The 17,411-nt window shown below is 37.9% G+C and overlaps 1 pseudogene; it reads right to left on the bottom strand.

Annotated features, from left to right (window-relative positions):
- Positions 1-16,190, bottom strand: part of LOC123233670 — a 76,425-nt pseudogene extending 60,235 nt beyond the window's left edge.
- Between the last annotated feature and the right edge of the window lie 1,221 nt (positions 16,191-17,411).

Genomic DNA, 17,411 nt, shown 5'->3' with positions numbered 1-17,411 from the left:
CACACACACACACACACACACACATATATATATATATATATATATATATATATACATATACACCCATTGATTGGGAAATAGTTAAACTGTAGTACATAAACAAAATGGTTTATCACTGCACCTTGGACAATTCAGTGACTCAGTGGATAGAGTATCTGGGCCTGGGTTCACAAAGACCTGAGCTCAGATCCAGACTCGGATACTTAACTAGCTGTGTGAAATCACTTAACCTTTATTTCCTTCATTCCTCATCTGTAAAATGGGGATACATCAGAGAAGGAAATAGCTAAGATCCTGGAGTGTTTTGCCAAGACAACCCCAAATAAGGATCACAAAGAGTCAGACACAAGTGAACAACTGAACAATAACAACAGTAAACACTATAAGAAATAAGAAATAAATATGAAGACACCTATGAACTATTCAAAAATGAAGAAAACAGAACCAAGAAAGCAATATAGTCAGTAACTACAACAATGTAAAAAGAAAGAACAACAAAAATGTGAATGCTCTGTAATTACCATGACCAAGTTTGAACCTAGGGAAGAGTTAAGAAAATACAATTCTCTCACTTCATCACAGAAATGAAGGGCTATGGATGTAGAATACTGCATACCATTACACATGATTGATATGTTGATTGGTTTTGAAGAACCGCTTTTTTTTTACTTTATTTTTAAACTTTGTTACAAAGGATGGATCCCTGGGTAGGGAGGGGAAGAGGGGTATATTTCGAAATAAGGGTTATTTTAAAACAGAGATACAATTTTTAAAAAGCAAAAGTCAAGTAAAATTTCTGGCTGGCTGATTATTTCATTGTGATAGAAGGGAGTGCTAGCCAGTGACTGAAGTAACAAGGAAATAAGATAGCTTATCTGGCTTTCCGATGGCAACTATAAGGAAATGGAGTTTATCAATATGTCTTTTCAATGGAAATAAAAAGGCAATAGGATGGATTGTCCATGGCCAGGACCTGCTGTCATCATGTAGGAAAGTCAATACTTCCTGTCTCAACCCATGCTTGTTTAATTCATAGTTACTGCTAAGCTTGTAAGTCACACTTTAGGGTTTACTTTCTCTGTCTCCAAATACCTATGTGTGTACAAAAATGATTACTAACACTATGTCAACATATAGAGAGATACAAAACTACTCTTTTTCCCCTACAGTAATGCCTTTGCTAAAGAATAAAACCTACAGATGGCATTAAAAGAGAGAAGAAAAGCAGGAAGGAAGGAAGGAAGGAAGGAAGGAAGGAAGGAAGGAACGAAGGAACGAAGGAACGAAGGAACGAAGGAACGAAGGAACGAAGGAAGGAACAAAGGAAGGAACAAAGGAAGGAACGAAGGAAGAGAGAGGGAAAGAGAGAAAAGAGAAGAGGAGAGAAGAGGGAAGGAAGGAAACCCAACAGCTATTAAACTATACATACCTTTGGACTCAATGATACTACTGTTAGGTCTATACACCAAAATGATCAAAGAAAGTCTAAGTTTCTTCATCTATAAAATAGTGATTAAAAAAAAAAAAAGAATACCTACTTCACAGGGTTGTTGTGAGACTCAAATGAAATAATACATGTAAAGTGCTTTGCAAACTCTAAAGTGCAATATGTGTTGACTACATACAAAAGTAATAGTTAAATTCAAAGAGGAAAAGAAATGCATATGTACAAAATTCTTGATAGCAAATCCTTTTTGCAGGCAAAGAATTGGGAACTTGGGTTTACTTCATTTGGGGAATGGGTGAGCAGTTATTGTATTTAAAAAAATGTCATGGAACACTATTGTGCTATAATGAATGAAGGGGATAGTTTCAGAGAAAATTGGGAAGACTTGGGTGAACTGATGCAAAGTGAGCCAAACCAGAACAACTTATATAACAACATAGTAAAGACATACAGTTTTGAAAGACTTAGGAAAGTGAGCCAAACCAGAACAACTTATGTAACAACATAGTAAAGACATACAGTTTTGAAAGACTTAGGAAATCTGATCATTATAATGACTAACCACATTTTCAGAGGACTCATGATGAAACATGCTATTCACCTCTCTAGACAGAAAGGCAATGGACTGATTTCGAGTGCAGATTGGGACATATTGGAGGGGAGCGGAGTGGCCAATTCAGGGATTTAGTTTTTCTTGCTCTTTCAGTGGATATGGAAGGAAGTAGAGAAAGTGGATTTTCATTGACTGAAAAAATTTAATTTTAAAATAATAAGACTGGAGACAAATTCTGGAACCCAAAGAGATTGAGGAGGTGATAAGTCAAGGTTTTTGGCAGAGGGTAGATGCTGTTGCAGAAGATTCTGAGCCAGGTACCAAACATATTGGGGAGAAGAGAGAATGACTCTGAGATCTGGACATGAAAGCAATAAGAATCTGCCCAAAATGAAGTGAAATATAGAGGAAGAGAGGGAGTTTCTAAGTGTTGGTAACAGAAAAATGATCTGAAAATAACATTAAAGAGTAGAGAATATGCCAACACCTACTCCTGGTCCTATCTGTCAAGAGCATGAAAGAGGAGACAGAAAGTCTTGGAAAAGATAGACAGAGATGTGATATTTTCAAGAGAAAACTGTGTTTCAAGAAGCACTAGAGGATTGAAGAAATGTGAAAGGAAGAGATTGGGAGTGAAGAAAAATTTATTTTCAAAAAAGAATTGAGTTTCAATAGGGTATGGTAGAAAGGAAAGACAGAAGAGAGAGGCTGGGAAAGGCTAGGACTGAGCTGGATAAAGATGAGTGTGAGGAATGGTAGTTGTCAACAACCATTTATTAAGGATTTACTATATACCAAGCACAATGATAAGTACTGGGGGTAATATTAGTAATAATAGCATGTAAATATTACTTATATATGTTAACTCAGTTGATCCTCATGACAACCCTGAAAGGTAGGTGCTATTATTATCCCCATTTTACAGACGAGAAAATTGAGACAGAGATTAAATGACTTGTCCAGAGTCATATATAACTAGCAAATGTCTGAGATTGGATTACATCTCAGATCTTCCTAACACTATGTCCAACACTCACACCAGCCTGTACCATTCAGCTGCCAGACAAAAGCTAGTCATCCGATTTCCCAAACTAAATTTCTTCTTTGGCTCCTCACTCTTTCACTACCCCCCCTTCATAGCTAATCACTTGCAATCCTGTAATATTTCTCATAGAAGTCCTCTTCTTTCTCCTAACACTGCTGCCACTGGTGCAAATCCTTGATCACCTTACACATTGACCTGGTTGATCATCCTGCCTCAAATCTCTCTCCTCCAGTCCATCAGCTCTCAAATTGACTTTCCTAAAATACAAGACTGACCATGTCACACCACCCCATCCTTGCCCCCATTCAATAAGCTCTAATGGCTCAATATTACTTCCAGGATCAAATATAAAATCCTTAGTTTGCTTTCAAAGCCTTTAACAGTATAAGTATATATATTTAATGATTATACCATGACAAAGGTCAAGTAGAATGGAGATTGAGAAAAGATCATTAGATTTGGCAATTAAGAGATCACTGGTATCTTTGAAGAAAATAGTTTCAGTTCAATGATGAGGTCAGAAGCCAGAGTCAGAAAGTTAAGATGAAAGTGAGGATGAAATGACAACAGATTGTGATCAGATAAAGGAATTCAGAGTTCACAAACTTGGAAGTGGAATATTTGAGGGCGGTAGCAAGATAGAGAATATAGCCATCTCTGGGTGTTTCTGAGGTGAGGTGGAGGAAGGGATCACTGGAAATGAGTAAGTGGGGAGACCAAGAAGTTATCATGTTGGAGGGAATATCAGTAGGTATGTTGAGGCCACTTGTACAAGGACAGGAAGTGGAAGAGAGAGAAAGACCAGTAGCCAAGCATTGAACTCATTGAGGAAAGAAGAGTATTCTGGTGGTTGGTGCATAATAGTTGGCAGAGTCTTTGCTGAGTGATAAATATGTATTAAATGAAAATCAAAAGAGAGGTTACTGAGTAATGATAGTTGAGGGATATGGCAATGAGGAACAAGGAATATTCTCTCCCCCACTATAGAAAGTGAGTTGGAGGAGATAGGGGAGAGATATGAGTGAAAGTGTAAGCAGTATGGGGATACACTAGAAGAGTTCCCAATAAATATAGGAGTAAAGCAAGTATGTCCATTCTCCCCACTATTATTTTATATAATCTGTAAATGTTAGTAATAAGACAAGAGAAAGAAATGAAATCATTAAGATAAGTAAAGGATGGATAAAGTTATCCCTATTTGATGATAATAAGATGGCTCACTGAGAGAATCCTAAGAGATCAGCAGACAGTAATTGGAACTATAGATTCAGCAAAGTTACGGATTATAAAATAAAGCCTTAAAAATCAATGGGATTTTTACATAACAGCCCCAGAGACAATAATATAAAAGAGAATATCATTCCAAATAACTATAAAATACTTGAGGATTAATCTACCAAATTACACAAAACACTTATATAAGTACTCCTCAAAGAAATAAATAGCTGGAGGAATATTCAGTACTCAGAGCTGGGCAATGCTAATATAGTAAAAATAATAATAATGTCACTACTAAAGTAAATTTAGTTTTAAAGTAATAACAAATTATCCAATTGATACTTTAAAGAACTTGAAAAATTAATGGTAAAATTCATTTGGAAAAAAATTAAAAACCTAGAATATCAAGGGAAATGATGGAAATAGATTGGAATGAAGGAGGATAGAATTTCTAGGCTTCAAACTCTATTATAAAGCATCAATTTGTTATTGGTTTTAAAAGACTAGATCTTCAGTAAAGCAAACTATACAAGGGAAAATCAGAGAAAATGAACTCAGTGTTCCCCAAAAAGGAAAATCACATAGGAAAGAACTACATGTTGTAAAAGTGAAATTTGGGAGATGCCAAACTACATTTCCCGTGGTCCAACGGGTTTCCGGTTCCGGTTCTGGTTCTTTGGGCGTGGGGACACCTACGTCTCCAGGCAGGGAAGAGTTTATAATCTCCTGGGTTGGGGGGAGTGGTCTCTTGGCCAGCAGACTAGGGAAGAGACAGGAGACAGTAATGGCGAGGGCGGCGGTTTTGAATTCTTACAAGCGCATGGTCTAATAACTTTATCTATCAGCATGGCTTTAATTAAAATACTAATTTATATTATTATAGCAGCCTTTATCATTTTTTATCGTAACAATGTATGATAAACATTGTTTATTTCATATTGCATAATATATTCTTAATGGATACAATATCTTAATATTAAATATCATACCACAAAAAAGTTAGAAGAACAGGTCATTTATCTTTTATAATTGTGGATAGGAGATATATCCTCAACAAAACAAGGAATAAAAGCAATTACAAAGATGAAGTCAATAACTTTCATTATAGGAAATTAAAAAGCTTCCACACAAACAAATTTAGGCACTTAGTAAAAAGGAAATGGTCAAATAGGGGAAAATATTATCAAATCTCTATGATAATGGTTTGATATCGAAAATATATAAATAATTTTATGTATATGTATGTATGCATATATATGTGTGTACATATATATATATGTAAATAACTGAAAGTCATTCACCAAAAGAAAAATGGTCAAAAGATTTGGCATGCAAATCTCAACAACTCTGAAGTTTTACCTCATACCCAGAAAATTGGGAAAGATGATAAAAGATGGAAATAGTCAGTGTTGGGGAATTGTGGTAAGATGGGCATATTAGTACCTTATTGGTAGAGCTGTAAATAAATGCAAATATTTTTGGAAAGTAACTTGCAATTATGCAAATAAAGTGACAAAAAGGTTCATATCGTTTGAAAAAGAGATTCCATTACTATGTTTATATTCCAAGGAGGCCATTGAGAGCACTGGGATTTTTTAACTTTCAATTTTATTAATATTGCCACTGATTTTCAGGATTCCTATTTTGGTGCTCATTTGGGGGTTTTTAATTTGTTGGTTTTCTAGGGTTTTTTTTTAAATTTCATGCCCAATTCATTGATCTACCCTTTCCTTTATTAATAAAAGCCTTTAGAGATGTAAATATTTCCCTAAATACTGCTTTGGCTACATTTTAGTATGTTGTCTGATGGTTGTCACTATCTTTAATGAAATAATTGATGATTTCTATTATTTGTTCTTTGACCCACTCTTTTTTAGGATGAAATTATTTAGTTTCCCATTAATTTTTGAGCTTTGCTTCAAAGACCTTTTACTGAATATAATTTTATTGCATTATAATCTATAAAAGATGTTTTTAATATTTATCCTTTTCTGTACTTCTTTATGAGGTGTTTATGCCTTAATACATGGTCAATTTTTGTGAAGATACAATGCAAAACTGAAAAATAGATATACTCCCAAGGAAGCCATTAATAAGCAAGTCCCCTTATAAACCAAAATATTTATAGCAGCACTTTTTGCCAGACCAAAGAACTGGAAAAAAGTAGATGTTTATTAATTGAGGAATGGCTAAACAAATTGTAGTACATGAATGTAATAGAATATTACCGTTTGGTTAAAAAAAATGATGAACACAAATAAGCAAGGGAAGATCTACGTAAACTGATATAGGATGAAATGAGTAGAGTCAAGAAAACATGATGACAATAATTTAGATGAAAAGAACAACCAAAAACAAGTGAATGTTGCAAAATTGTAAAGAACAAGTAGACTCCAAAGAAGAGATATGACTCACCCCTTTGCAGAGGCAGAAGGTTCATGAGTACGATATATTATTTATTTTTCTGACTTTTTTGATGTTCTACAAAAGTTTTACTAAAAACTTTTTCTAATAGTCAAAGGATATGAACAAGTAATTTTCAGATGAGAAATCAAAGCCATCAATAATCATATGAAAAAATGTTCTAAATCACTCTTGGTTAGGGAAATGCAAATCAAAACAGCACTGAGGTACCACTTTACACCTATCAAATTGGCCAATAATGGAAAGTGGTAAATATTGGAGGGGATGTGGCAAAATTGGGACACTAAGGCATTATTAATGGAATTGTGAATTGATCCAACCATTATGGAGGGCAATTTGGAATTATACCCAAAGGGCTATAAAACTGTGCATACCTTTTGATCTAGTAGTACCACTACTGGATCTGTATCCCAAAGACATAATCAAAAAGGGGAAAGGATCTACTTGTACAAAAATATTTATAGCAGCTCTTTTTTATAGTGGCAAAGAATTGGAAATTGAGGGGATGTCCATCAATTAGAGAATGGCTAAATAAACTGTGGTACATGTTGGTAATGGAATACTATTGTGCTATAAGAAATAAATAACAAGATTATTTCAGAAAAAAAGATGGAAATATCTTCAGGAACTGATGCAGAGCAGAAATGGGAGAACATTGTATACAGTAACAGCAATATTGGACAATAATTATCTGTGAAAATGTGGCTACTCTCAGCAGTGCAATGATCTGGGACAATCCTGAAAGACCTATGATGGGGAATGCTCTCCACCTCCAGAGAAAGAACTGTTAGAGTCATCTTTCACATCAGTGTATTTATTGTTTTATTTTGGGGTTTTGGTTATGAGTGAGTGTGCTCTTAGAACAATGACCATTACGGAAGTGCGTTTTGCATGACATTAAAAAAACTTTGTCTAAAAATATATTTGTTGGGGCAGCTAGGTGGCTCAGTGGATAGAGAGCCAGGACAAGTGGTCCTGGATTCAAATATGAACTCAGACACTTCCTGTCTGTGGGACCCAGGCAAGTCACTTAATCCCAATTACCTAACTCTTATCACTCTTCTGCCTTGGAATCAATACTCAGTATTGATTCTAAGATAGAAAGCAAGGGGGCATGCATACACACACACACACACACACACACACACACACAGACAGACACACAGACACACAGACACACAGACACACACACACACACACACACACACATACACACATATATATTGATTATAAGGGATTGCTCCCTACAAGGAGGACAGAGGGATAATGGGTAAAATGTTGATGACATAAAAAATCACCAATTACAATTTTTTTACAGAAAAAAAATAAAGTACAACCTGTGCTGGAAAACGTGATCAGGAAAGCAATGTTATCAGGAGGGAGCCAGGCATCAGGGAAGCTAGAAGGATTATGAGAAAAGGAAATGGTTTAAAATGAAAGAAAGCTCGTTGCCTAAGGAGCAGGCATTCTACATAGCAGAGTAAGAAGGGATATGCAGCTTTAGAATTGGGAGTGGGATTAGGTTGAGGGGTATGGGAACAAGTAAAGGATAGAGACTAGATGTGAATAATAGCTATCATGCCTAAGAAACCAGGTATGCGTGGGATATGGTCTGGTACCAGAGAGTGAACAGTGAGACTAAGACTTCTCATAATACAGAGATTCAGCTTAAGGTTGGAATGACCCAGGGAGTAAGGCAAAGTGAGAAGCTCAAAAGAGGAAGAATGAGGTATTCATGGGGAATGGAATTCATGGTAGGAAACTGGAAAAGGTGCCAGCCACTCAAAGGAATGACTGGCCCAATAGAGGAAAACATGGGGGAAGGGGACAGAAAGGACCCTAAAGAGAGAGACCAAAACTATCCAAGAGAGAAGGCGATCTGATTCTCCTCTAAACTCTGCTATCAACAATTTTTGTTTGCTAGCAAAAGAAGGTAGAAAGCTCTAAAACCAGAGACCTGCACACACATTAGCACTCAGACAAAGTCCTAGCTAGCTGCCTTGTCCTATTATGGTTCTGGCTCATGCCTGGCATATGTTAGGCACTTAAGTGCTCTTTGACTCATTTTCACTTGAGGTGGAATCAGAAAAGCTTTCAGAAAAGAGATGAGACTATATTTGGTCCTGGAACACTTTGGATAAACATGTATGTGCATAAGGAGGATCCCATGTGGGGAAGCAGAATGAGGAGAGGCTCAGAACAGTAAAACATGAACTATGAGAGAAAGAGATAATGAAGAGACTGACTTGCAGAAGCTTTTGCCATTGAATAGAAGCAAGGCTCTAGTCAAGGTAGTCTGAGGTAGAAGACAGAGGCATTTCTGAAGGAGTAAACAATTAGACTTCACAGGAGTACCAGAGGGGGCAATGGTCATAGAAGTGGGAGATGAATTTTCCTCAGGGGTAGGGGCAGAGAGGACACTGGGGAAGAAAGAAGGGATGAATATAATAAAATCCAGACATGGAGGTCACCCCAGGTCATATCAAGCCCTTACCACTGGGATGGTTACAAAAGCTCTTGTGACCCAAAGTTTGACAAGGTTACAAAAGAAGTAGCAGAAATATGGAGGATAATAATAAACCCTCATAGAGATTTATAAGAATCTAGCAGGGTCTGTCTGAGGAGGCAAGCATTATAAAAATCAGGGCCGAAGCAGGGTTCAGGAAACCAGAAAGCTTGTGAGGAAACTGGGATCCCTGGGAAAGAAGAGAGGTGGAGAGTACACCTACAGCCCTGGGGACATTAGAGGAAGAATTCTCATAAATAAAAGGGTTCCAGCTAAACTCTGACAAAAGGGAAGCTCCTGCCCTGAAAACTGCCTGGAATTCCTCCGATGTAGGAATAATAGATAGAAGAGATGGAGAAATAAAGTTTGCTTTCCCTAGATTTAATGGTGGGTTTTTTAGTCATTTTTCAGTTGTGTCTCATTCTTCATGACCCCATTTGTAGTTTTCTTGGCAAGGATACTGAAGTGATCTGCCATTTTGATCTGCCATTTTCTTCTCCAGTTTATTTTACAGATGAAGAATTGAGGCCAACGGAGTTAAGTGACTTGCCCAGAGTCACAGAATCATACAGCTAGTAAGTGTCTGAGGTCAGATTTGAATTCAGGCCTTTCTGACTCTAGGCTCAGTGCTCTTATCTACTGTACCAACTAACTGTCCCTGTGTCTTAGTAAAACCCTTGTAGATTTTAAAATTAATATTAAATGCCTCCAAAGTATATTTATAAGGATTTATTAATGTAAATTAGAGAGCTAGAAGAATGTGAGGAATCTTTTCCACTCACCCCAAAGAGGCTCACCCCACCAGCCCTGCTCACCACACCGTCCACATGCAAGCCCGAGCAAGAGGCGAAACCAACCCAAATTAAATACAGACATTGTTATCACTCACATATATGCAAGGCAAAAGGAATTCTGGGTATGGCAAAAGGGAGTTATGGTAATGTAGTTTCAGAGGTTCAAGATCTTCCAACTTTACATTCTCCTCCACCCCCGTGAACCTTTGGGAAGACCAGTCTCCCCAATGGATCATGAAAACATAATCAAATTAAAATTTACAATAATTCAGAGATAAAAGGGAAATAAAAGGGAGAAAGAACAAAACCAATGTTAGGTGCATTGACAAAAAGCCATTTAGGGGGCAGTCCCCTTTTTGGCATGAGTGTCCATTCAAAATAAATACATTTAACCCCGCCAAAGTTCAAATTCACCATGTCTCGAAGTGTTATTATTTTCCTCAGGGGGGACTTTGTTATTGTTGCGAACTTTGATTTGAATTTAGGAAATTTTGGGATAAGAAACTTGCTACCTCCCAGAATCCAGAACACAAACCTGTTTAGAGAAGGTGCCATGAAGATGCCTGCAGAGACCACACACTGCATCAAGAAGATCCATAGTGAACTTTAGAATGTGAAATTGAGCTATGGAGGGTTGAAAGCATTTGTTTTGAATGTATACTCTTCTGCCAAAGGGGACTGCACCCAAATTGACTTTTTTTTAATGTAGCAATCATTGATTTTGTTCTTTTTTTCCCTTTTATCCACAAATTATTGCAATTTATATGTTGATTATGTTTTTATGATCCATTGAGGAGACTGGTCTCCCAAAGGATCACAGGGGGGTATATATAAATGGAGATTTTAAACCTTGGACTTCATCCCCATAAGTCCCTTGGTTTTCCCAAAGTTCCCTTTAATCCAGGGGTCGGCAACGTATGGCTCTTTCTGCAGGAGCCATAAAGTCAATTTTTTTTTCAGGCGCTGTTACAGGAGCTCGCACTGTGAGCACTGTACGGCTCTCATGACATTACATTTTTAAAAATGTGGCGTTTATGGCTCTCATGGCCAAAAAGGTTGCCGACCCCTGCTTTAATCTCTCCTGCGCCTCCACATTTGTGTGGTCACATTATTGTTATATATTTGGCTGGAACTCCTCCCTCTTCCTCTTTTGTTCCTGGGAGCAGGCTGGTTAATAACCATTTAGTTAGGTCTCTGTTAGTTTATTATTAATAAAATATTCATAAATATAATATTTAGTATTTTGCATATTAATTTTAATCTCCATACCTGCAACAAGATAACAAGCCAGAAACCATGGTCTCATTCAGCCAGTCAACAGGAAACATTGTCTGGGAAAGGGAAGATTTAAGTGAAGTAGCCAGTTTAAACCCTAGCATTACTAAAGGAGAGGCAGCCAATGAGTCAGATTCAGGATAGGACTGGGGGCTGGAGAGGGGAGGCTTCCAACAAGCCAGGCTTAGTCTCTCTGATCCCATAGGTAAAACCTGGGCCATTCAATAGTAGCATTAATAAAAAACTGCACAGTGACAACCTGACAGATCTACTTGCCAGTCCACCCTTGCTGGGGCCATCAGATCACTCCTGAATAGAGGGAGGAAATTTATACCAGCTCCCCAATTTATTAATTTTCTTAAAAGTTGCTGGGAGCTGCTTTGCATTCAAGTGGTTCCATTTTGTGGTCTCTGTTCTGTGAGGACATGCTAGATATTAAAATTTTCTTCCTAAGTGCCATAGTTAGAACTTGAAATAAACCACTTTAAGAGGTTCCTCTGACCCTGCTGGTCACAAAGGCTTCCAATGTCCCAAAGAGAAAGTCCTGGAATGGTAGAGTTGGGTATCTAATCCACTTTGTTGTTGCTGAATCTTTTGTTAATTGTGACTGACTCTTCTTAACACCATTTAGGGTTTTCTGGCCAGAGATATTGGATAGCTTTGCCACTTTATTTTCCAGTTCACAGATGAGGAACTGAGGCAAACAGGATAAAGTGACTTGCCCAAGGTCATACATCTAGTAAATGCCTGAAACTGGATTTGAACTCAGGAAGATGAGTCTTCTTGACTACAAGCCTAGCATTCTATGCACTATGATGCTACTCCCAATCCAGTTCAATTCTCTTTTTACAGAGAAGGAAAGTGAGGCCCAGAGAGTTTTAAATGACTTTTTCAGAGATAGCAAGGTAGCACAGTGGATAGAGTGCTGAGCCTAGAATCAGGAAGACCTGAGTTCAAAACTAGCCTCAGACATTTGTTAACTATGTGACCCTGAATGAGTCACTTAACTTCTGTCTGCCTCCGTTTCCTCTGCAAAATAAGGATAATAATAGCACCTACCTCTCAGAATGCTATGAAGACCAAATGTATATTATCTCCTGAGCCTGATTCATTGGTTCCCTCTCCTTTGGTTGTGCCATTGTTTAAATTGACTGCTTTATTTAAATGGCTGTTTTCCCAGAAAATGCTTCCTGATGACTAGCTGAAAGAGACCTTGGTTTCAGCCTTCCTTTCCCAAGATTTCACAGGTCATAAATAACAGAATTCAAACCCAGGTCCTCTGACTCTAAATCTAATGCTCTTTCTACTTCACTATCTATCAAATCTAGCATCCTCATTTAGCAGAGAAAGAAGCCGAGGTACAAAGATAAGTAACTTACAGTTGGTGCAGCAGATAGAACTCTAGGCTTGTAGTCAGGAAAAACTGAATTCAAATCTGGCCTCAAATACTTACTGGCTGGGTAAGCCACTTCACTTCTGTCTGTTTCCATTTTCTCATCTACAAAATGAGGATAATAACAGCACCTACTTCCCAGGATTATTGTGAGGACAAAAAGATATGATATATGGAAAGCACTTGGCACAGTACTTGGCACATAGTAGGCACTATATAATTTTTTTCTTATTATTGTAAATCAAAAGGCAGATATACAGAAAAAGGAAACAAACTCATTATAGAGGCAAACTTCAGGTAGTTTTCTAGGGAAAGGAAGTGGAAAAGAGGACACTATCCTACTGCAGATATAAATGAAAACCTCCCACATAATGATCCCCATTTAAAGAGCACTTCATGCTTTCCCAAACACTTTTGTATCCCTTTTCTCATCTTAGAGGAAGCCTGGCTGCACATTACAACAGCTACTACAGCTGTTGCTGACACATATACAGCACTTTAAAGTTTACAAGCACTTAGCATATATTACTTTATTTGAGCCTCCCAACAACCTTTTGAGGTCAATAGAGTGTTGGACCTAGAGTCAGGATGATTCATCTTCCAGAGTTCAAAACTGGCCTCAGACACTTACTACCTGCTTGAACCTGGGCAAGTTATTTAACTTTGTTGACCTCAGTTTCCCCATCTGTAAAATTATCTGGAGAAGGAAATGGCAAACCATTCCAGTATTTCTGCCAAGAGAAAACCTCAAATGGGGTCAAGAAGGGATGGACTTGAGTAAAAAATTAAATAACAAAAAAGATTATTGAAGAAACAGGTTCAAAAAAGCTAACTGACTAAGTCTTCAGCATTTCTATATTTTGCCAATAAAACCCAGCAGCAAGAGATAGAAATAAGAAATTCCATTTAAGTTAATAATAGATAACATAAAATACTTGGGAATCTACCTGCCAAAACAAACCTAGGAATTATATGAGCTTAATTACAGAATAGTTTTCACACAAATAAAGTCAGATCCAAACAATTGGAAAAATATTAATTTCTCATGAGATGTCTGAACAAATATAATAAAAACTACAATTTTACCTAAACTAATCTATTTATACAATGACATACCAATCAAACTGCCCAAAAATTATTTTATAGAGCTAGAAAAAATAATAACAAAATTCTTCTGGAAGAACAAATAGGTCAAGAATATCAAGGGAATCAGTGAGAAAAAAATGTGAAGGTAGCATAGGAATACCAGATCTCAAATTGTATTACAAAGCAGTAATCATCAAAACAATGTGGAACCAGTTAAGAAACCGAGTGGTGGATCAGTAGAATAGAAGAGGTACCCAAATACCTCTAGTAATAAATGACCATAGTAATTTAGTATTTGATAAGTCAAAAGATACAACCTTGTGAGACAAGAATTCACTGATTGCCAAAATCTATTGGGAAAATTGGAAAATGGTATGACAGAGCCTGAGAATAGAACAACATCTCCCACCATAGGCCATATAAATGGTGATACTATAAACAAATTAGAGGAGCATCTACCTAATAGATCTATGGATAAGGGGAAATTTTAGAACCAAAAATAGAGAGCATTGTAAAATGAAAAATGGATGATTTTGATTATATTAAGTTAAAAAAGATTTTGTACAAACAAAACAAGCAGAAAGCTAAGAAAAATATTTGTTGCAAGTACCTCTGATAATGGACTAATTTCTCAAATATATACAGAACTATGTCAAATTTATAAAAATCAGTCATTCTCTAATTAATACATGGTCAAAGGATATGAACAAGCAGTTTCAGATGAAGAAATCAAAGTCATCTATATTCATAAGAAAAAATGCTCTAAAATCAGTCTTGAGTAGAGAAATACAAATTAAAATAACTCTGAGGTATCATATTACTCCTATCAGATTGGTTAATACAACAGAAAAGGAAAATGATTAATGTTGGAGGGGCTGCTGGAAAATTGGAACACAGATACATTGTTGGTGGAGTTGTGACCTAATCTAAACTGATCCAGTCTGATCTAATTCTGGAGAGCAATTTGGAATTACACTTAAAGGACTCTAAAACTAAGCATATACTTTGATCTATCAATACCATTACTAGGTCTGTATACTAAAGAGATTCAAAAAAGGGGGAGGAGGGAAAGGGCCTATTGGTACAAAACTATTTATTGCAACTCTTTTTGTGGTAGCAAAGAATTAGAAATTATGGGAGTTGTCCATCAATCGGGGAATGGCGGAACAAGTTGTGATATTTGATAGTGATGGAATACTACTGTGCTATGAGAAATGACAAACAGGATGATTTCAGAAAAATCTAGAAAAACTCACATGAACTCATGAAAAGTGAGATGAGCAGAACCAGAACATTGTGCACAGTGGCAACAATCTTTCTTCATGAAAAGCTGTGCAGGGTCTAGTTACTCTCAATAATGCAGGAACACAAGACGATCTGAGACTCATGATGAAAAATGTTACCTACCCTCCAAAAAAATTGTTAAGAGTCTGAATAGACTGAAATATACTATATTTCATTTTATCTCTTATCTTTCTTTTTCATTTGAGATCTCTTCCACAAAATGACTAATATAGAAAAAATGTTTTGTATGATTGCACTTGTAAAATCTATATCAGATTGCTTACCATCTGAGGGAGAGAGGGAAGGGGAGGAGAGGGAAGGGAGGGAACTCTCCAGTCCCTCTACTCCTCTCCAGCTTGCCCTGATGGATATCCATAGCTCAGAGGTGGGAGGTAGGCAAATGTCCTTACTCCTTTCCTATAGAGCTGGGATCAAACCAGAAAACCACCCAGGAACAGTCAACAAGTATTTATTAAGTAAGTACTTACTAAGAGCCAAGCACTATGTTAAGTGCTAGGGAGGCATACAAAGAGGAGCAAGAACAATCTTTGTCCTTAAAAAACTCAGTCTAATGGGAGAGACAACACACAAACATATATTAATACAAGATACAGAATAGACAAAGAATAATAATGTCAGAAGAGGAGGGGGAAAGGAGAGGAAAAGAGAAAGAGACCAAGACAGGGATGAAATCTTCCTTTGGTCCCAGAAAACGGGGAAAGGAGAGGGAAAGAGAAAGAGCCTGGGACAGGTATCGAATATTCCTTTGGTCCCAGAGAGGGGAAAGGAGAACAAAAGAGAAAAAGCCTGGGTTAGGGATGGCATCTTCCCTCGGTCCCAGAGAGAAGGAATCAGAATAGGAATCAACCCTAGGCAGAGAAAACAACAGCCACTGGAACTCCTGATCATTCTGTCCCATGACCCACTATGGTGGGAGCATATGTCTAACCCATTTTGGGGAACTTGATCATCCCCTCTCTGATGCCTGAGAGCTGAACTCCAAGCAGGTCTCAAAAAAAAAAAAAAACAGCCCAGAGATTGATTCTCCCCCATCCCCAGGCTGACTGCTTTCTTCCCACTTCCCCTTCCATACCTTGTCAGGGTGCCTGTCAGCACCTGTCAGGAACACCCGAAGCTCAGGCTCCAGGAAAATGTTAAAAACCATGTTCAATGGTGAAACAAGACAGAGGAAACCATGTTTAATTCAAAGAGGAGCAACTTGCTGTTAGAGATGAGATGCGGTGGACACCGAGACAGGGGATACCTGTCAGAATCAGTTACAGTAGCAAGGCAACACTCCTTATAAAAATTCGAAGCAAGGTAAAGATACCTTCAGAAGCAGACTTACAACATCTGATCAGGTTAAAAGCAACATTTTGCTAGGAGCAAGCAAGTGAAGGGGGGGGGGGAGGCAGCCCAATCTGCAAGTGGCTGAAGAACTGACTTTCAAAAGATTAGTAAAATCTCACCCATTATCATGTCTGGAGGAGCAATTCACCCAAAAATCCCCTTCTGTCTCTCCTGGGATTCACCAAACCTATCTCACAGAGCTGTGAAAGAAGAAAATCCCTCTTCTACCCCTCTTCCTGAATTCTCCAAGAATGGATGTGAGATCAGCTGCCCCTAAAAATTATAGAATTTTAGCATGGATGAGACTTTGGAGACCCTCTTCTCCATCACTCTTTCATTTTACAGGCTTTTTGCAGGCCACTTCATTATAAGGGAAGGGACATGTCCAATATTACATAGATAGTTAAAAGGTACAGTGGAACAAGTAGAAGACCTGGGTCTATATCCCACTTCTGATGTTTACTTTGTGACAGTGAGCAAGTCATCTACTTATCAAAGGCCTCAGTTTCCTCATCTCTAAAATGAGAATTCTGTGATCTATGATTTTAAGTGTTGAAGATTTTTTTGTTCTTCTAAAATCCATGGGACCTGAATGAGGGAGAGAGCCAGAGATAGACAGAGACAGAAAGAGGGAGAAACAGGAGGAGTGAGAGAGGAGATAGGAGAGAGGGAGAGGGGAGAGAGAGAGAGGGAGAAAGAGAGGGAGAGAGAGAGAGAGGGAGGGAGAGGGGAGAGAGAGAGAGGGAGAAAGAGAGGGAGAGAGAGAGAGAGAGAGGGAGAGGGGAGAGAGAGAGAGGGAGAAAGAGAGGGAGAGAGAGAGAGAGAGAGGGAGAGGGGAGAGAGAGAGAGGGAGAAAGAGAGGGAGAGAGAGAGAGAGAGAGGGAGAGGGGAGAGAGAGAGAGGGAGAAAGAGAGGGAGAGAGAGAGAGAGAGAGGGAGAGGGGAGAGAGAGAGAGGGAGAAAGAGAGGGAGAGAGAGAGAGAGAGAGGGAGAGGGGAGAGAGAGAGAGGGAGAAAGAGAGGGAGAGAGAGAGAGAG

This window comes from Gracilinanus agilis, chromosome 2, assembly GCF_016433145.1.
Source record: "Gracilinanus agilis isolate LMUSP501 chromosome 2, AgileGrace, whole genome shotgun sequence".
Classification (NCBI taxonomy): domain Eukaryota; kingdom Metazoa; phylum Chordata; class Mammalia; order Didelphimorphia; family Didelphidae; genus Gracilinanus; species Gracilinanus agilis.
This window is presented reverse-complemented; position numbering and strand designations above follow the sequence as displayed.